This window comes from Phyllostomus hastatus, unplaced genomic scaffold, assembly GCF_019186645.2.
Source record: "Phyllostomus hastatus isolate PE091 unplaced genomic scaffold, TTU_PhHast_1.1 phas_scaffold_46, whole genome shotgun sequence".
Taxonomy (NCBI): Eukaryota; Metazoa; Chordata; class Mammalia; order Chiroptera; family Phyllostomidae; genus Phyllostomus; species Phyllostomus hastatus.
Genome location: NW_025334032.1, coordinates 25,917,043 through 25,938,693, shown reverse-complemented (window position 1 = coordinate 25,938,693; position 21,651 = coordinate 25,917,043).

Below are 21,651 nucleotides of genomic sequence, written 5' to 3'. Positions count from 1 at the left end.
CCCGGGTGTTGAGTTTATTAAAAAATAATATTTATTGACTGTCTACTACGAGGGAAGCACTATAGGACAACAGAAATAAACAGTGAACAAAAACTACACACCCTGCTGTCACGGAGATTTCATTCTTCTGAGAGGAGACAGAGAGTGTCGACTCGATAATGAAATACAGAGTCAGGTAGATGCAGGAATGAGGAATGGGGTTCCAGGGTGTGGCGTGGGTTTTCTTTTAAATAGTATTATCAGGCGGGGTATGGTGGGGGAAAGCCTATTTAAAGTAGATTCAAGAAGTGGGAAAAGGGAGATAGCAGGTACAATCAGTTCTTTTGGGGAGGTTTACTATAAAGGAGAAAGATTTTTTAGGGAGGTTAGAAAGTGAGATTATTTGAATGGAGATTACAGAGAGGCATATTTGTTATAAATAACAGTGATAACATGGGGTTTCTCAATCTTGGCACTATTAATACTCGGGGCTGGATAATGTTTCATCTCGAGGGGCTGTCCTGTGTTCTGTAGGATGCTTAGCAATTCCTGGCTGATACCCACTAAATACCAACAGCACCTACCAACTATGACAACCAAAAACTTCTCCAGACATTCCCAAACATCCTCTGGAGAGCAACCACGGTTGAAAACCAGCGGTCTATAATATGTTCATAGGTTGCAGTATGTAGCTGAGACAGAGTGAAAGATTAAGTCATTGTAGAATCGAAATTCAAGGAACTGAGTGCGCAGGGAGGTCAGAGGAATCATCTCTCTGTAGGCTGAAATCTCCAAAATTAATTAATTTCAAATTATGGAGAAATTAATCTCTAATAATTTGAAATCTCCAAATTATGTGGCACAGAATGAGAGCGAGCCAGAACCCAGCTGTTCAGTGAAAAACACGGACTGGCTTAGGCATCTGTGGATTATTGCAACCAGGATAGATAGTGTGGCTGGTATCATTTCAAAATATGACCATCCAGGGTGGAAAGTACTACAGAAGACAGAGAGAGATGGCCTGAAGTGGGGACGAGAAGGAAAAGAGAACTCCTGCCCCTCTTCCAGTGGCACAGAAAGTGTAGTAGGAGAAATAGAAAGCACCAAAAAGGGGCTCAGAGGACATAGTTTCTTTAAAGAAGAGCCAGGTTTTACTAAAAACAAGAAAAGATTCAGAGGTAAGGTAAGATTTGTAGGGGGAAAATATTCCCCTCGATGCTCTTAGGGTCTCTGTCTGGGCCTCAGAATTAAACTGAAATAAAACAGATCAACAAGAGAAAACACACACATTGTATTGAACTTTAATGTGTCAATGGGAGCCTTCACAAGAAAATGAAGACCCTGAGGAGTGACCAGAGCTGAAAGTTTTGCTACTTTTTAAACAAAGAAATATGTGGAGAACTAACAGGACAAGGAAGTTTAGGCTCGAGGTGGGAAAGACTGAAGTAACAAGGTAGGGTTACACAGACTCTGGGTTCTGCATCACCCCTCTCTGGGGCCAAGAACCTTAACGGGTGATAATAGAAACCCTATTGGATATTGATAAATACTGGAATGACATATAAATTAATATCCTATAGTGCAATAAAATGTAATATTTATAATTATCTTTTTAAAAGATTTTATTTATTTTTAGAGAGAGAGGAGAAGGGAGAGAGAAAGAGGGGCGGAAAAATTGATTGAGGGAGACTGAGTCGATTAGTTGCCTCTCATACGTGCCCTGACTGGAGACCGAACCCACGACCCAGGCATGTGCCCGGACCGGGAATCAACCTGGCAGCCGACAGCTTTGCAGGATGACACCCAGTCAACTGAGTCACACCAATCAGGGCTGTAATTACCTTTTCTGCATAGCAGAACTCAATTGTACCTGGCTATGGATAAAAATCATGTTCAGAGAAAACTTCCAGTTTTCTCTCGTTTAACTTCTCTCCCTAAGGAGCTATAATGTAAGCAAGTCAAGAGAGGTAGGTCCCTCCAAGGAACACACCCCTATGGAATCTAGCAACCCTCATGTGGGCTAAGCAACACCCAACACTTCACTGAAAAAACACTCGCACTTTCTTTTGTGCAAGTTCAAGCCTTTGAAAACACTGTCCAGACAATGCTGAATGCATCCTGGAAATGTACCGAGAGCCTTCCACCTGCGCATCGTCTCTCAACGACCTTCCAAGTCGCTGCTGTTTCTCGTTTTTTTTTTTCTCTTTGTTTTCCTTCTGCTTCCCCAAAATTGACAGGCTTGTTTCCCTTCAGTAACTCAACATCCGAGGCCACGAGGGGAAGATAGAAGTTGCTTGGCCTCTCTTCTATCTCCATTCTTGTCTAAATCTAAGCAATTGCCAATCCTGAACTTGAAAACGGGTTTTTATAGTTACTATAAAATAGCAAGCCTGGAGGAATTGGGGGCGGAAAAAAGCCCGTTTCGGTGTGAATGTGTGAGGCTCCATCCATCACTGACATGTACCAATTCCCTTCCTTTTGTTTCTTGCCTATTTTACCCCCGTTTTCAATATAATTAGACTCAGAGGGACTTGATATTTGTCTTCAAATATCTGGAAGTCTGTCATATGGAAGATGGATTAGGCCAGGGCTGCCCGGTCCCATGTGGTAGAACTAGGTCTAATTTTGCAGAAACTACAGGGAGATTTTTTAGTCCCTTGCAGCGGTGTCCAACCTGGGGCCCATCTGCCACAAGCGGCCCAAGATAGCTATTGAATGCTGCCCAACACAAAATCCTAAATTTACTTAAAACATTATGACCTTTTTGTTTTCATTAGTGTTTGAATATTTAATGTATGGCCCAAGACAACTCTTCTTCTTCCAGTGTGGCCCAGAGACGCCAAAAGGTTGGACACCTTTTGGATCTTGAGGATCATTTTCACAGAACCGTCCAAATCCAGGGGGAGTTTTTACAGAACCTTAAACAAGCTTCGTGGCTTTCAACAAAACATGAAAACAGTCACACACTCTCTTTGTTGACACCTTTTTTACTTTTGGGTAAGTCCTTCCCTCCCAGGGTGCCACTAGAATATACCTATTTTTTCTTTTTCCCTTCAGATTGAGGTTCTTGGTTCCTCCCACTAACCGGAGCCTCATTCCCTAACCCAGGAACGAGCACACTGTTTGGGTCAAGCTAGAGTGTAAACACAAAGCTTTGTGGGCCAAAAGGGCTCTGTTGAAATGACTCAACTCTGCCGCTGTAACAAAGGAGGTTGTGTTATAATAAAACTTTATTTATGGACACTGAAATTTGACTTACCTATCATTTTTTATGTATCACATAATATTACACATTTTTAAGAAGTTAAAAACCATTCTTAGTTCACAAGTCATTCCTAAGCAGGTAGCAGCCTGGATTCGGCCCCAAGAGTCACAGTTTTCCAATTCCTGCCCTAGCCGCTCATTGTAACTTGTCCAAAGGACACAGGGAGAGTCACTGGCATCTCCAAGGAGGCCCTGCAGGCTGAGAACCTGCTGAGACTCGTGGCATAGAAGTCCTGGGGTTCAATCAGAACTCTTCCCATCATAATGTTCTGTAAACCTAAGTCAACAGTTTTAATAAGTGGCTCCATTTGAAGATATTTTGTTGGTGTGCATGTTTTGAACAAAATACCTGGAGTAAAAGTTAGAAACTCACAGTGGGGAAGCAGGAGCTGAACTTTGTTGTTAACAAAACCCTTTCTGAGCCTGGGCAGGCAGCGAGGGAGACAGCAGGCCTGCACTTGGCAGAGAGAGCCCCCGCGGGCCGGAGCGCACCGCAGTCTCCCTCACTGTACAGCTGGGCTGCTCAGACCCCACGTCACGGCCCTGTGGAACCCCTCCCAGTATTATCCACTTCGGGCTTAAAGTGGAACAGATTATCATAAAGACTCTCTTCGTAAGATAGTTTGAAGATTATTTCCCAGTCCATTTGGTAGCACTGATGTTAATGCCATCAAGGCAGGCCCCCAAAAGGTAGTAACAAAGAAGTTCAATAGCACTTACAAGATTTCCTCAAAGGGAGGCTCTGGTGACAACTTTTCAATTTGGAGAAAGTGGTGGACAGGAATTTCTAAGGGACTGATCTCCACTTTCACCTACGTGTTTCAGTGTGTGAGACCCCATCCATCACTGACACACACCAACTCCCCTACTTTTCTTTCGGTTCTATGTTTTTCCATTTTCAATATAATTAGACTCCAGGGGACTTGATATTTGTCTTTAAATATTTGAGATTCTGTCATATGAAAGAGGGATTAGACCAGGGCTGCCTGGTCCCACGTGATAGGACTAGAACCAATTCTGCAGAAGCAGAGACTTTTTTTTTTTTAAATAATTCCTTACAGTGAGCGTCCTTTTTCACAGAGCTGTCCACATCTGGGATATGCTCTCAGAATTTCAAGTCACTGAGGGTGACTTGAAAATACAGAGGCCAGACTACTGCTTAGAGGGAATTTTATAAAGAGAATTCAAACATCCTAAAATAATTGAACTACTTACCAGTTCTAAAATTCTATAAATCAGTGAGTTGTTGGCCACTGTATAGTAATAATAGCAGTTCCCTTATTTGACTACTTACTATTGTCAAATCCAGTACTGAAATCTATGTACTTATTTAATACAATATTAGGGTCCATACTACTAGTGTTTAAATGTTGTAAGCGGCAATACCAAGGCCTAAGCAGTTAGGAAACTTGTCCTAAGTAACACAGCTAGTAAATGAAAGTCTAGATTTGAATCCAGATCCACTAGATACCAGGGTCCAGGCTCATGAAATGCTGCTGCTTCTTTGTGGTGGTAGAATGCAGTGAGCTTTAAGGACTAGATTCGTGTTCCATGATAGTTTTTAAGCTCAGACAGACGAAAGTAAGGGATATGGAATATACGCATGGAATGCCTTATGGCTGTTAAAGGGAAAGCATCAACATATCAACATCACAAAAGCATGTTGAGTGGGGGGAAAATGGTAACAGAAAGATATGTACAATGTGACATCATTTGCACGGAATTTCCAACATGCAAAATAAAACCACAAATTACTTAGGGCTACATATAAGAACATTAAGATATAAACATGGGAGGGAATAAAATATACCAAATGAAGTTAAAATGAGGAAAAGAGTGAAGTTGAAGTTAAAAGAATCCTTAATTACACATCTATGTGATACTTTGGTTCTTTAAAAATCAGATGTGTGTGTATAAATATAGAGAGAGAGTGATCTGAAGCAAAGATTGCTACAATGATAAGACTTTTCAAAGCAGGTGTGGATAACTGCCTTATTTTCTGTACTTTCTTGATGTTTGAAATATTACATTTAAAATATTTATGACAAAATTAAATCAGAGGATTTTTATGTAGCTATGTGGCGAAGTAAATACGTATTAGTCTCCATCTCTCCTGTCTCCAGTGCCCACAAAACTGACAGCAAAGAAACAAACAGGCCATAAACCCACAAAGACAGGAAGAACGGGGAAGGATAAAGAACAACGAGGAAATAAATCTGGGGAGGAGGGTGGCAACTGAAGTAGCGGATCTGAGAAAGCTGAGCCCTTTATGTTTTCCCCTACAGTTGGTTCTCTTTTTATTTTAATGCTGTTTTCTTTAGCCACGCAGAAGCCTTTTATTTTGACGAAGTCTCATTTGTTTACTTTCCTTTGTGTCCCTTGCTCTAGGGGACATGTCAGTGAAAATGTTGCTACATGAAATATCTGAGATTTTCCTGTCTATGTTCTCCTCTAGGACTTTAATGGTGTCAGGACTTATATTTAAATCTTTTATCCACCTTGAATTTATTTTTTGTGTATGGTGTAAGTTGGTGCTTGAGTTTCATTTTTTTTGCACATAGCTGTCCAGTTCTCCCAACACCATTTGTTGAAGAGGTTGTTTTTACTCCATTTTATGTTGCTGCCCCCTTTGTCAAATATTAATTGACCATAGAGACTTAAGTTTATTTCTGGGCTCTCTGTTCTGTTCCATTGGTCTATGTGCCTGTTTTTATGCCAGTACCAGGCTGTTTTGATTACAGTGGCCTTGCAGTATAGTTTAGTGTCAGGTATTGTGATCCCTCCTACTTTGCTCTTCTTTCCCAAAACTGCAGCTGCTATTTGGGGTCATTTATGGTTCCATATAAATTTTTGAAGTGTTTATTCTATGCCTATGAAATATGCCATTGGTACTTTAATAGGTATTGCATTGAATGTGTAAGTTGCTTTGGGTAGTATAGACATTTTGGTGATGTTAATTCTTCCGATCCATGAACATGGCACATGTTTCCATTTGTCTGAGTCTTCCTTGATTTCTTTCTTCAGTGTTGTGTAGTTTTCTGAGTCCAGGTCTTTTACCTGCTTGGTTAGGTTTATTCCTAGGTATTTGATTTTTCTTGTTGCTATATCAAATGGGATTTTTTTTTCTGTTTCTGCTGTTTTGTTGTTGATATACAAAAATGCCTTTGATTTCTGGATACTGACTTTGTTTCCCACTGTTTTGCCAAATTTATTTATTAGGTCGAGCAGTTTTTTGGTGGAGTCTATAAGATTTTCTATGTACACTATTATATCATCTTCAAACAATGACACTTTTTTTTCTTCCTTTCCAGTTTGGGTGCCTTTTATTTCCTTTCCTTGTCAGATCACTGTGGCTAAAACTTCCAATGCTATGTTGAATACAAGTGGTGAAAGTGGGCAACCTTGTCTTGTTCCTGATCTCAGTGGAAAAGATTTTAGTTTTTGCCCATGGTTTTAAACAATACTTAAAGACAAGCTTTAACAATTGCAGTTCCACTCCCAGCACCCTTGCCCCATCACAAACAGGTCACTGCCCTGTGCCCTCGACTTTGTAGAAGTTGAGCCAAATCAGCTCTAGGGAAATCTAGAGTTCAAGTACAGCTACAGAAAGTGTGTACCATGCTTAGAATGGTGACAGTGACAGTGAATATACTGAAAAGTGAGATCACCATATGTTCCCCCCCCCCCCCACCCCCGCTTGTCTCTTACAAAGCTTGTCTCACCCAGGCAGGAAGTTGCTGGATTTCTCGAAGGGGAAAGGGTCATGCCTGAGAGAAAAGAACGCTGGATACTGACATTTGGAGGGCCTCAAACAGACAGGCTGGACCAACCTGCTTACCCAACCACGAAGCTCATCAGCTGACAAGCCCCGCCCATTCAGAGAGCTCTTGAATGTGTGTTTGTATCAGTGTGCCTCACCTTGAAATATAAATGGTCAGTGATGACCCGACATTCGGAGAAAACATCAATAAGTCAACAGAAGGATAGTGAAATTGAAAGAGAATGAAATAGCTGAGGAAAAAAAAGGCAATACAAGAGGAAGAAAAAAATAATGTTTAAAAAACTTAAAAATATTTTAATTAATATTTTTAGAGGGATAAAAATGCAACTATGAAATATTTTAAAAATCTATAAAAAAGTATCAGAGAACAAAAAAGGGCTCTGATAACCTAAAAAAATATACCAATGTGTTAAAAAATTCCATGGAAATATTTAAGTTGAAACTAAATAATGCTTGAGAAAAACTACCAAAACCTAGAATAAAAGAAAAAAATTAGATGAAAAAATATAAACAAATGAAGAAATTTAACTTGGAAATTCATATTCAAAGAACAGAAATGCCAGTGAGAACAAATAAAACATTAAAAATGAAACTGCCAAAGGAATTTTAAAAATTACAACTCAAATGGCAGAGCATGACATAAATTAAGAACACTCGTGAAAAACTGAATTAAAGAAAATAAAAGACCCACAATTAGACATCCCACTTTTCTGATTCAAAACACCTCAGACAGGAGTCCTTAAATGTTTTCAAAGTAAAAAAAAACAAAAACAAAAAAAAACATGAGAAGGATATCATTGTACTTCTTTATTGTAAGGGAAATAATTAACCTGAAATTCTGTAACTAGCCAAACCATCACTAATTTAGGCAGATAGAGAAAAAGATATTTTAAGATAGAAAAGTTCTCAATTTTCTTTTCTTAGGAAACTTCAAAAAGATATGCAATGCAAACAAGAGAGAAAGCTGGAAAGAGATAAATCTGAAATTCAGAAAACAGAGATTCAAAACAAAAGAGAAGCAAAAGGAACTCCCAGGATGGCGGTCAAAGTTCTGAGCAAAAATAAAAAGTTACAGTGTGGCAACGAGAGACCTCAGGAAGGGCCTAACCTGCCTAAAGAGAGAAAATGTGATGGTGATGCACCGGGGTTCAGCTGTGCATGATTGCTTCATAGTCTTAGTAACAGAAACTTGTAACATTAATGTAACAAAAATGTGATGTAACTGTATTGGGAGAGAGTATACTGAAGGGATAGGGCATTGATGAGAAGATGTGGTCGTACCGTGTGCGCATGTCACTGTGTGTGTGTGTGTGTGTGTGTGTGCAGGAGTGGGTGTGTTTTTAAGTATTTAAGAGAACCAACTTCTCCTCCCACCTTGTGCGCATTCAATGAAGAATGCATAAAGCTTACAAAATAATTCAATAAAGAGTAGTACAAAAATAGTATTTACAGAAACAGAAGTAAATATAAAAGAGTAGCTTAAAAAGTTGAAAGGGGTTTCCTCAGGGGACCAAGAATTAGGAGTGAATAGGATGGAGAAAAAAACTGCTTTTTTGGTGTAAGCTCAGAAGTACCATTAATGTCTTAAAATTTACATGTGTATTTTACTGTGATAAAGAAAGAGGGAGAGAGAAAAAGAACTAATATGCCAAAAGACAATGAGGCAGTTCTAAAAGAAGAAAAGACTTCTTTGGCAAAGGCAATTTACAGTAGAAGGAAAGAATAAGTGCGTAATTGGAGTGAAACGCCCACGGCTCGTATTTGTTCACTGTAAACTGAAGAATGCAAACAAAGAAACTTTACCAATCATGTCAATATACTTAAAACTCTTGACTGAGCTAAGCAGAAACCAGCATGAAGCCAAAGGTTGACTGTGTGATTATCTTTGCTCTGAGGTTTTACAAGGTTCTCCTGCCATGTTCAATGCCAAGCACACTTTTAAAGATGTTATTGGATTATAATTATCTTCAACGTATACAGGGCTCAGAGGGTGTGTTACGTGTACTAAGCCTAACTGAAAATATCCCACAGGTAGGTGGCTTTTTCTGACACACAGAAGATGGAATCCAAGTCAGATTAGACTGTGGGAGTCAAGACAAATTGCTTAAAATCACATGGAGTTATAAACCAGAAACACAAGCAAGTATTTCATCATACATCATACATCTCTCCGTTCTGAATTTTTAAAAATGTATTTCAAGCCCCAGAAGGTGAATACTCACAATAGTCTGATGGAGAAACATGAGCTATGCAAGGAATTAGATCACTCAACAAAATCACCATGTTCTCCCCCTGTGCCAGGTTCTGCACGAACAGGACAAATGTGACGCGGTTCCTGCTCTCAAGAAGCACACAGTGTAGCTGGGGAGATTCGACTGACACACATCGAATGTACAGAAAGGATTTGGACACTCTTATAATGACAAATAGGTAACCAAAATTAAAGGCAAACCTGTAAGACACAGAGCTCAGAGCAAGGCAAGTAGGAGCAAGAGGATTCATAGAGAGGCCTTGAGGGAGACTCCAAGGAATAGGTGGGGATTTGGGCTGGTGACTGGAAGGTGTTCAAGTTTTATTCATAGTTTAGACGCTTGAGTTGGAAGCAATCACACTGTGGTTGGGGTAGGGGGTGGGAAGAACAGGGAGCAGGTCAGAATTAGGGGTATCATGTTTACTTTGTATCAATTTACTCTAAATTCTGGGTGTATTTCCCTATCTATCCTTTAGCTTTTTTCTTTGGGAGGCTATCGCTACAGTGATTACATAATACCCACCAGCTGCCACATGCTTTAAAAACATATGTCGATGTTGTCTTACTTTTAAAGTCCCTTTAGTGCAACAGTGATTTTTTTTTTACATTAAAGTCATCCCCCTAGTGAAATTATTTTCCACTGCAAATACAGTCTGGAATACATCCTTGCATGGTCCATCTAGATAAAGTTGGGGGTTGGAAAGTAATCTGCTATTAATTTTAAACAAGACAGGGGGAAACCAACCACAAGTGGGAGTGTCACCTCTCCAAGGCCCAGGCATTTCCATTAGCAGCCACCTGGGCCCCTGCCTCCTGCGAGGCCTTCTGAAAATCCTTCTGTAGAAGCGGATCTTTGAGACCGGGCCAGGTGCCAATGGGCCATTCCAGCATTCCCCCAAATTCCCCCAGTCGCCTTTTCAGTAGGTAGGAAAAATCATGGAGGCCTACAGAGGTGAATGATGAATAGTTCCAATCTGAGATTAATCAGACGAGCCGAGTAGAAAGAAGAGTGATGTAGGTTTCCTTTAACCTTTCCATTCCACTTGTCCTTTGATTCTATACTAGGTTAAGAGTGGGTTGCAGCTGAATAGGAATAAAGATAATTTCTACTAATCTGATGTTAGTCCATAAATACAGATTTAGAGCTCTGCCTTCTAACACAACTAGTTTCACAATTATACAGAGATTTTGTATTTGCAAGGATTACTCAAGTGATGAAATACAATGGCTCTGTGTACCTCTCCTGGTGGCTGGAAAGAAGTGGCTGTGAGGAGAGCTGTCCACACTGCTTTCTCTTCCTTAACTGTGGGGGGGGGGGGATGTCCTGGCCGTAGATGCTCTCGCCTGGGGTCTGTTGTTCTTTTGAACTCGGAACTCTCTCAACTGCCTAGTTCCTCCAAATGCCTCTCAGGATACAGACCTTCCCCTCTTTGCCCAGGCAAAGATAATGATCTAATTTAGACAAGATTCTCCAGGGCCTATTAGGTTTTCTGATGGGCTGAAAAAAATGGCCACGTGCATTACATAAATGTTAATAAGATTCGGCCTAGAACTCCTAGCTAAAATGAAAAGTTGTACACAGGAGTTTCTTTAAATGTAAACCTCTTACCTCTGGAAATTCCTATGATAGGATGATTACTATTGTTTTACTTATTGAATGTAGTGGTGCCAAAAGGAGTCTGGGGAAGCAGGGAACAAAGTATTTCTAAAGAATTTCATCTTTAAGTTCTGCTGTGTGGTCGGCAAAATCCAGTTATAGCAACTCTCTGAGAAAGACTGACCAGCCCTCAGAGGAGCCCAAAACTAAACAATAATAATACACAAAATGCCCAACCAGAAGGGTGTTCACACCGACACTAATTTCAACATGGAGGTTTTCTCTCCTCACCACCGAGCAACTCTGACACCAGCGGGGTGTCCTACAATTTAGCACAATTCTGACACCACCCACCTGGCAACAGCATCAGATCCCACAGGTTAAGGGTTCAGTCCCACAAGACTGTCCCCCAACATTTTAGATGCCAGTTGAAAGCCCACTCGTCATCTGTGCTTCTCACTCACAAGCTGCAGATAGGAGGTCACCCCTCCTTAGTTCAATTAATTTGATGGGGCAGCTCAAAAAAAATCAAATAAACACTTTACTTACTAGCTTGCAGGTCTGTTACAAAAAGATGTAACTCAGAAACAGCCAGATGGAAGAGACGCAGGCTGGTGGAAAGTGTGTGGCGCTTCCATGCCCTCTGCACGCTGAGCACTACCCACCAACCTCCTCATCTTCATCAACAGGGAAACTCTCCAAACCCTAGTCTTTAGGCTTTTTATGGGGGCCTCGTCACATGATCACGATTGATTAAACCACTGGCCAACCTCCAGCTTCCCTCCCTGAGGTGGGGGGTGGGACTGACCAACCCTCCAATCCTACGGTTGGGCCCACTGGCAACCAGACCCTGTCCCTCAGGTGCTTTCCAAAATTGCTTGTTAGCATAACAAAATGTGTTTATCATTCTAATTACAGGAAATTCCAAAGGTTGTAAGACTTCTGTGCCAGAAACAGGGACACAGACCAAATATATAATTCATATTATAAATCACAATATCGTAAGAGGTAAGATAAGTAGATTTCCATTTCACCTTAATAACAGCTGAACAGGACTAAATCAGAGCAGGGCAAAGTCAATGTGAATGAAGAAGCATTGAGATTCTAGAGACTGGGTCTGTAGGTGGATGGTCCCCTGAAAACACCTGAACTGTGTTTTCATTAGGTTTTGTAGAGCAAGCCCAGGAAGATTAGATGACTGTCTCAACAAAGTGGAGACTGGAGGATTAGCTTAGAAAGTCTAGAAGATAATTTTAGAGCTAAATAGCATTTTTTAGTGGGAAAATTATTTATGGAAATAGGCAGGGAAACCTAGAAATTAGTTTTCCCAAGACCCTGGGTTTTAGAATTGGAAAAACCTGGATCTGAATTCCCATTTCACCCCACTCACTAGATGTCTGACCTTGGGCAAGCTACTTAATCTTTTTAAAAGTCATATATTTCTTCAGTAATTTGGGGGAATAATGGTATCTGTCTCAATGAGGTTTCGTTTTATCTAAAGATTGAATAAGAAAATGTATAAAAAGTGCCTGGTACAGAGACAGGCATAGAGTCAATGCTTAATCAATGTTCTTTGTTGTTATTAATATTGGGCCTAGGACATACCCAGGATTACACCATGGCTGTCTTCCTCCATCTTGGTGGCTTCTTAAGAATAATCTAAAGATACTGCCTCTATGATGTGAAGGCACAGCTTGCTAACAGAATTATGTTTTTAAAATGTAAAATTAAACACCATTTTGGGGTGAAATTACGGCTAAGACTAAGAAAATTCTTGTCGTAGATCTTCTATTCACTAGAATCTATTGTAAGCAGAGGTCGCAATTTTGCCAGGCAGGATCCTGCAGCTAGAGGCCAAGGAACCTGGGATCCTGCCGCATCCATGTGCCCCAACCTCCATGTAACCTTGTAAATTCTACTTCTCCGTCTAGTACCTCAACCACTCCATCAGCGCGTGTCCAGACTTCCACCTTGCCTATGATGGTTTAAGGACTTAATATTAACAATATATTCAAAAGTGACCAGAGAACATGTGGGCTGCTGAACACAGTTGCCAAGTACTATAATGGTGTATCAAAAATTAAACTTTATGGAATGCCTACCATATATCAGACACTATTAAAACATTTGGACACTTCATTGGTATCACCATCATCATTAGTGTAATATACCACTAGGAGGGAAAGAACATTCTCAAGAGAACCTAAGACATTAACGCAACCCTGTAATACACACACAAGTTAATTTTTGTTCATTAAAAAGAATGCAGTATATATAATATATGATAATGAAGGAAGCACCCTACAGACCTCATAAGACAGAATCACTTACACAGGACATTGTGTTTCAATTCCTCTCTCCTCAAAAAGAAAACTGTCCTTCTTCTGTTCCAGATGGTTGATGACACCAGAAATCTGATTTCCTAATAAGTACTAAATAAATTCCTAATAAGTCCACATTGTTTTTATTATAAGTAATACTAAATGAGGTAGGGTACGAGGTGAAATTTTTGGCTGTCCTCCATTTAAAGTTTTATATTTGGACAATTCAGTCTATCGGCCTGTCTTTCTGTCTGTCTGTTTCTCTCTCTCTCTCTCCCTCTCTCTCTCTCTCTCTCTTTCTCAGCCTAGTTGTCACAGACTTTCATGACTTGAAAAAACATTTATGATCTTCAGGAAAAAACAAAGGTGGGTTACCAATTATTATTCCAGTATAGTGGTACACATGCAGTTAGCAGTTAGAAGACCAGGAAGGGAATTCCTCAACATGCTGAGACAGTTAATGGTGTCATCTCTGGGGAGTGAGACCCAGGGATTTTTATTCATATCCTGCCTGATACACTTGAACATTTTCCAAGTGTTTATAATAAGTGTGCATTATGGCTCTTCCCAGCATTATTGAAGAATTAATCTATAACGTATATAAATTTAAGGTTGACAACCTGATTTGTTACATGTAAGATTGTGAAATAATTACCACAATAATGTTCAACACCTTCATACTCTCAGATAATTATGTTTTGAGTGTGTGTCCTGATGATATTTCCTTACTCTCTTAGCAACTTTTAAGTATAGAGTACAGTACCATAAAGTCACCATGCAGTACATTAGATCCCAGAACTTACTCACATTTAACTGGAAGTCCGTACCCTTTGCCCAACATCCCCCGACTTACTCCCCCACCTCTGCCCCTGGCAACCACCATCCTACTCTCTAGTCCCATGCATTCAGCTGTTTTAGATTTCACATATAGGTCAGGACATGGACTATGTGTCTTTCTCTGTCTGACTTAGTCCCCTTAGCATAATGCCAACGAGGCCCAACCATGTGGATGCAAAGGACAGAATGTCCTTTGTACTTATGGACGAGTAATATTGTATTATAATATATATTGCCTGCACAACTATACTAAGCAGGCCGGCTTCTTTAGGAAGTATGGCTTCAACAAAGCATAATCTGGAAGTATCTGGTTTGTAAGAGTTAAGAACCTTTTACTACATATTACAGATGTTAGTTGTCAGAATCATGACTGTTAAACTCTATTAAGTACTGAGAACCAGCACATAACAAGAAAAAAAAAACAGATGCCCTTCCTGAAAAGTAGGTAAAACTGAGTAACACATAGTTCCACACGTTGGCATACTAGCAGTATGCATGTGAAGCTTTTCCTTCAGCCTGAGCATAGGCCTAAAGCCCATAGACATCAAACCCTGATAAGTTCACAGTTTTAAGAACTCAAATGCATCTTACTCCTACAGCCTTTCAGGATTGCTTCCCTGATTTAAAGCAGAAACAAAAAGGAAAGGCAATACAGGATGGGTCTTCTAAGAAATGTTTTGTGTGACAATAGACACTATCGGTTGCCAGCCAACCAACCCCGTTCTGTGGTTTCCTCCTGGCAGAACACCGGCTGTGCCGGGCTCTCAGAGTCGACTCCGATGAGCCCGTCGGGGTATTCATTGTGTCTCACGCCTTGCCAGCAGTCGGTTAAAGGACGGGTGTCTGACCTACCCTTTGTGAGGAGGGCTCTTTCTGGAAGAGGGTTCTTCATCCCCAAAGAGAGACACGAGGAAAACTCACCCTCTTTTCTCCCACTGACCTGGATTCCGAAAACAACAGCCTGTCTTGCAAGATGACAATACTTGCTGTCCCTGTCTTGAGGCTTTTAAGATACGTTTTAATTTACTTTTTATCTTTATGAAAATACATGAACATACCTGAAGAAAAAAATCGAATGATCCACAGCCCTCGCTGTAATGATAAACAGCAGGTCGCGGCCACGTCCGTTTCCAAACACCCGTTCTGCAGAGGCAGCTGTGTCCAACACTGTTGATGTCCACGTTTACGAACAACCTTGCTGTTGCTAAATCTCCAGCTTTAGAAAATTCTACGTTTTCTAAATAAAAGACGAGGATTTACTTCTTACACTACAACTTTCATGTAATTTTTACCACCCCTCCTACCCTCCCAACATATTTACTCATTAAACACATATTCAGTGCTCACAGACAAGCCACGTGGGGCGATATGTTACACTTTCTCTGCCACTGGTTTTCCCTGGCGTTAACAATTGCCTCAATTCTTCCGTGTGCATTTAGCTTTCCTTTAAGATACAGAGTACTGCCTAACCTCTAAGCTCTCTACCCCAAATGGGAAACCTCTCCCGTATAGCCAGACTCGGTCTGCCAGCTCCATTTTGCTGGCAGTCATCTCAGTGCTGGCAAAGGAAGTGACAAGCGACCCAGAGGGATTTGGAGCCATGGCAGCCTGTCCCACTCTGCTCCTCTTAAACACCTACCCACTGTCTTTACTGACATTTTGGATTTACTTTCAACCCTTCATTTCTTTCTGTTAGCTATTAGGTTCTTCTGATGTCCTTCTTTGAAAGCATGCACCCATTTAACAGAAGGAACACTTTGAATAAGCAGGTGGATATGGATCATATGCCTTCTCTTCTGTGGCAGAGGGAGGGTGTGGCACAGGGAGGCTAAGAAACGGGCAGGCAGCCCCAGTGCAGAAGCTCCATCCTCTTGCTTCACTGACTCATGCTGCCCAGCTCTGCCATTAGTTTCTTATGCTTATTGAAGCCCCAAGCAAAGGAGGGAGCATTAGAGTTGAGACCATAACAATTTTGACCTCTCCGGCCCTGGGATGTATATTAAGTGTGTCTTGCTTTTAAAGGCTACAACTTTTAGTGTAACCTCTCTTAAATGTTTCTCTTCACAGTGAGTGGCAACGATGAGCATTGCACACATGTGCACCACACATACGCACATACATGCACACACAAACACACCTCTCACATGGAGATCCTCCCCGAGGAGAGGTGGAGTAGGTTAAGTGGCTTGATTTGTCCTGCTGAGCCGTAACGAGTGCTGCACCCTGTCGTCATCCTCCCGGAGTGGCGTTGTGAGTAGGACAAGAAGGCTGAGTCGAACCTTCAAACGGTTCTGCCTTCCTGGCATATCCACACAGATGCCCCAGACATATAAAACCGAGTATGGGTGGCAGGTGATGCATACAACGGACAACCAGTATGCTCTGTGGGTACACTTCTGGGGGGGCTTAAATTTGACAAATCTGAGAGTGCAGCATATCCATGACCACTGTTAACATGGTTATTTGGTCAAGATTTAACATCACATTAACTAACATTTATAACATTTCCTCCTTGTTTAGCTTGGATCTTAATATATCATTTAGTAAATATCCAGAAAAATCCGTTAATCTCAGGCTAGCAAGTTCCAGACTCATTTCCTTTCCTTCATTTGTTTTTCCTCTAATTCTCTTCCTCATCTAGTAAGTGGAGCCTGCTGGAAAACTCAGTCTAGGATGAGCAACAATGTGGGGTTAAGAAAATACATCATATCCACCCCCGTAAGAACAGACACATTTGGTGATTTGCCTGGGATCTGGGAGCCCGTGGTTAGGAACGTAAACCTTGAGCACAGCTGGGATTCAGAGTAGTGCCGGTGCTTGTGAGGGACTGAGCACATCCTAATCCAAACCCGACTTCCGGGAGGGACTATGGGGCGTCGGGGGAAAGCATCACCATAAGGAGTCCGGACCCATAACAGGGACTAGGCTGGAGGAAAAAGTATATCATTCAACAGGCTGAGGCTATGTTTAAATGCCTCCCAATCAGCCCCCTGAAGGTAACTCAACTCGCTGGGGAGGAGAGGTCTGTGAGTTACACTTCTAACAACTGCATTCTCTGAGGGCAGGGACAAGCCCCTGGGCTGGGAGAGGCACCCCTGCTATAACCATCCCCTGTCTCCTCACTAAAAATGGTGATGCTAGAAAAGAGGGAGGAAGGAATTCCCTGACAAGCCAGAGAGAGATAACATCAGACACATGAGGTAAGAATTTCAAACAGTAAAGAGGTGAGCACAGCAGCCCAGGGGTCTGTGAACAGGGGAGGGGGTGGGTGGGTAGGGGGTGGAAGGTAAGGGGATTGGCACTACCCATTTTATTTTTTTACTTTTTAAAGATTTATTTATTTATTTGTTTGTTTGTTTTTAGAGAGAGGGGAAGGAAGGAAGAGAGAGAGAGAGAAACATAGATGTGCGAGAGATACATTGATTGGCTGCCTCTTGCATGCCCTCAACCAGGGATCTGGCCCACAACCAGGCATGTGCCCTGACTGGGAATCAAACCAGTGACCTTTCAGTTCGCAGGCCGGCACTCAATCCACTGAGCCATACCAGCCAGGGTGGCACTACCCATATTAAGCAGGTATAGGTGAGCAAGCACTTAAACACGGAAAAACAAATTCCGTGTCCTGTTTACAGCTCTCAGTGAACACCTGGAGACATACAATGAACTCTTGCTGCGCAGTGGGAGGAGGTTAGCGATGTTATAGGTGAGGGTCTGATGACCCCAGGAATCTGACTTAGGGCCCATAAGCTGGTAAGCTTAGGGCACATGAAGGAATTTTATATATTTACTTACAAATACATACATGCATGTACATTACATGTATAATACTTAAAATAAAAACAACAGCTTTATATATGAGCTTTATCTAAAAATAGCTAACATTTGCTCTGCAACTAAAAAACAGAAATTTGAGAAATGAGTATTAATGTGTTCACATAAATAAAATATATTATTTTTTTTTACAAATGAATTGTTTCCAAGAGGAAACTAAGTGTATATATTCCCTGAGTAGAAAATGGTAGTAATTCTTTTTCTCTGGAGGCTTTCATATTGTATGGTTTCCACAGTTAATATTAAAATAAAATATTGAAATGGAGAATCTTGGCTCCCCCTCCTTACCCCCACCAGGCAATATGGCTTTAGGCCTCTGTAAAATGTTGCTGCCATGTGGTGCTAGCAAACAGTGTTATTTCCACCCTGATTAGGTAGCTCAGCTGGTTAGAGCATTGTGTTGACATGCTAAAGTTGCAGGTTCGATCCCTGGTCTGGGTGCATAAAAGAATCAGCCAATGAATGCATCAATGAGTGGAACAACAAATCAATATTTCTCTCCCTCTTCCCCCTTCATCTCTCTAAAATCAATACAATCAAATTTTAAAAAATAATATTATTTCCATTCTGAGGAAGCAGATACAAAGAACTGACAATTATGTTAAGAGGCTACCTAGCTAATAATTCATTCACTGTCTATCATGTCTGGGTCACACACATGACCTCCTGGTTTCCCTTCCAAGTCCCCATGTTGGAGATCTGAGGGCCGCTAACTGTCCCCTGGGGCTGCTGTCTGGCTACAGTGCCACCCTGTGCCAGCCAGGGCCAGCATCTGTTGTCCATGGCATCTCCCTTTTGTGACTGGGGGCATCTCAAGGAAAGCCGGGAAGCTTGGGTGACAGGTCGCCCCTTCCCTTTTGGTGAGATAACCAGCTCATTAAGTCTAAACGTGAAGGGCATTTTCTGATGAAGAGTCAAATCCAAAGATTTACTTGCCCGTTTTTCACCGGCTCCCCCTCCTGCTTATTGCTTTGTGGTTGCTAATGGCCTTTCTGGAAGTTATACAATCCTGTCACAGGTATAAAAATATCACTCCACGCCTGCTCATGTGGCCTAAATCATTCAGCCGCGAGCAGTGACAGGGCGGGCGTATGAACCGCACTGGAGGCAGGGGGACAGCTGTCCCACTTTCTCTACCCGTCGACCCTGGGCTAAGGAACACCGAGATTTTAATAAGATTATGAAGAAGAATGACATACACTGGCATGATAGGTAGCTTTCATTAGCATCCAGAATGCCCGGGATAATAAATTAGAGCAATTGAGCAGAAATGGGCAATTTGATTATTCAACATTTTTCAACACCAGCCCCAGCAGCTGGACCCGCCGCACTTCTGCTGATTTCCCCCTCGCCGTGCGGCCGGCGGGGCACAGGTGAGCGCAGAGCCATCTTTTTCTCCTGCCCAGACTCCAGGAGGGAGAGGCCCCGACGGTGTCTCACGTGCTCCGCGAGTGTGAATTGATGCTCGCGGGGAGGAAGTCTTCATATATCTTTGCAGTGGAAGTGGCAGAGTTCGATGGGCTGACTTTCTTTTATTGCAACAGGCCCATGCTGATTGAGAGAACAGTGGCGCACAGCGGCGTGAGAGGGGCCCCTGCGCACACAGCGGCGGATTACATTCCGGGCAGCGGGGCTCTCCGTCACCACGGTTTTCCTGTGGAAACCCTGAAACGGTGTGAGATGGCTAGCCTGTAATGCATTCACTCTGGCTAAGGGGCTAAGGGCCGACTTCACTAGAGCTGTTTCCAAACCATCTATCCGTTATGAATTATATGAATTACATATTATATATTGCAATATGTTATAAACTATAAACCTTGTGTATACATTGATTAGATAGGGCAGTATAAGCAATCATAGAACTTTGTATTTCACATGACACAGGGTCATTTGAATGTAAATTTTTTACATCATGCTTCTTCTTTTTTTATTGGTAGTCCATTAAAAAGAACTGAAGTTAAGCTTTTTGCTAATAAGAAGATAAATGAAGAACATCAGAATCGTGAATGTAGAATGGCTTCCTCAGGTATGTTTACAAGCATCCCTGAGCCCCGAGGAGGTTTGAAGTGATGTTCAGCGTAACATGCTGGCTTCACCAGTGACAGAGCTCTGCCGGGACCTCCTGTTGCCTGCATGCCACACACAGTGTCCTGCGGTCCAACTGGAAGTGAGACATCCTGTGGCCCTACTGCCTTTGAACAGAAAGACTGTGGGCTTTCCTGACTTGTCATCTCACTAATGTTAGATACTGGTCACATACTTTTAGCTTAAATAATAGGAAAACTCTGAAGTATTCAGTGCTAAAATTGATTCTGAAATCACGAGTGAAAAAACCAACTCAGTCACAGAGACTCTACATAATGCTATGAAACAGAGGATTATCACTACCTTGCAGTGACTTTCAGGGTAGGAAATCAATATATACATGTGTATGTGTGTGTGTATACACACACATAAACATGTATGCACATACATGTTTAGCACATGCATAGTTTATCCATTTACCTGCAAACTAATTTTGCCTTTGATATAGCTTAATTGGAAGACGACCCACCCAACCACTGACCATGCAAATACATTTGGAACTACTCTTCACAGATATTTTAACAGTCATCATAACAGTTGGCATTATTGCTATAAGTTAAATAGCATCCTGCATGAACTAAATGTTTCCTATTTTTCTAGTTTCTTCTAGTTAATTCTGCTTCCTTCCATCCTGCCAGTTCTTTGGGCAGCAGGTGAGTCCGAGAGCAGAACACACACTGAGAGACTCAGGAAGCACCTAGGGAATGAGGGTCCTGCCTGAGGCTGGGAAATAAAGAACCTTCTAGGGCAGCAGCATGGGAAGGCTCACATTGGAACATTAAAGGGATGGGCTCTGATGTTCAGAGTGATGCTGAAATCCCAATTTGAGTACTTATGGCAGTGCGACTCTGGACTGGGTTGCCCTCTGGGCATCAGTTTTCTTATCTATAAAGCAGGGATAATCATTGAGTGATATATGGGGTTATATTGAGAATTCCACATGAAACAGTTAAAGTGGCCCAGGGCACAGTGTTTAGATCTCTCACGTCTTCTATGTTCACTAGCTCAAATATCATCTGTATGCCGATGACCCCCCAATTTGTATCTCTGAAACAGACCTCTCCCCTGAACTCCAGACTCATAGACAGACCTGTGTACCAGATACCTCTGGGATGTCTGACAGGTTTCCACAACTAAGCACATCCCCAACTGGGTTCTTCATCCCTCAGTATCCCTCCACTGACATTTCCCCTCTCGGCAGAGTGCACCTTCCCATTCCTTGGGCCAAAATCCTTGCAGATGTCCATGGCTCCTCACCTTCTCTCAGACTCCAAATCTAGCTCATCGGTAGTCCTTTGGAGATCTAAGTTCAAAATAGTTCTAGAATCTAGTCACTTCTCACTATCTCCTCTGCTAACAATAAACTTGACATAGTTGACAATGTAAAGAATGCTTTGCCAACTAGCAGGAGAGTGCACATGCTTTTCAATTGCTCCTGAAACATGTACCAAGATAGACTATATTCTGGAAAACAAAACACATCTCAGCCCTCATTACCTCCTGCCTGAGGCACTAGCTGCTGCCACTTGCCCCTCACCTCTCCTGATCCACTGTCTACCCAGCTTTCTGTCTTTTGCCCTAGAGGCAAACTGGTGTGGGCAATTAGGGGTCAACAAACCTTTTCTGTAAAGGACTACCTAGATAGTAAATTTTTAAGGCTTAAGGCTCTGCTGGCCAAATGGTCTCCAATTGCAGCTACTCAATG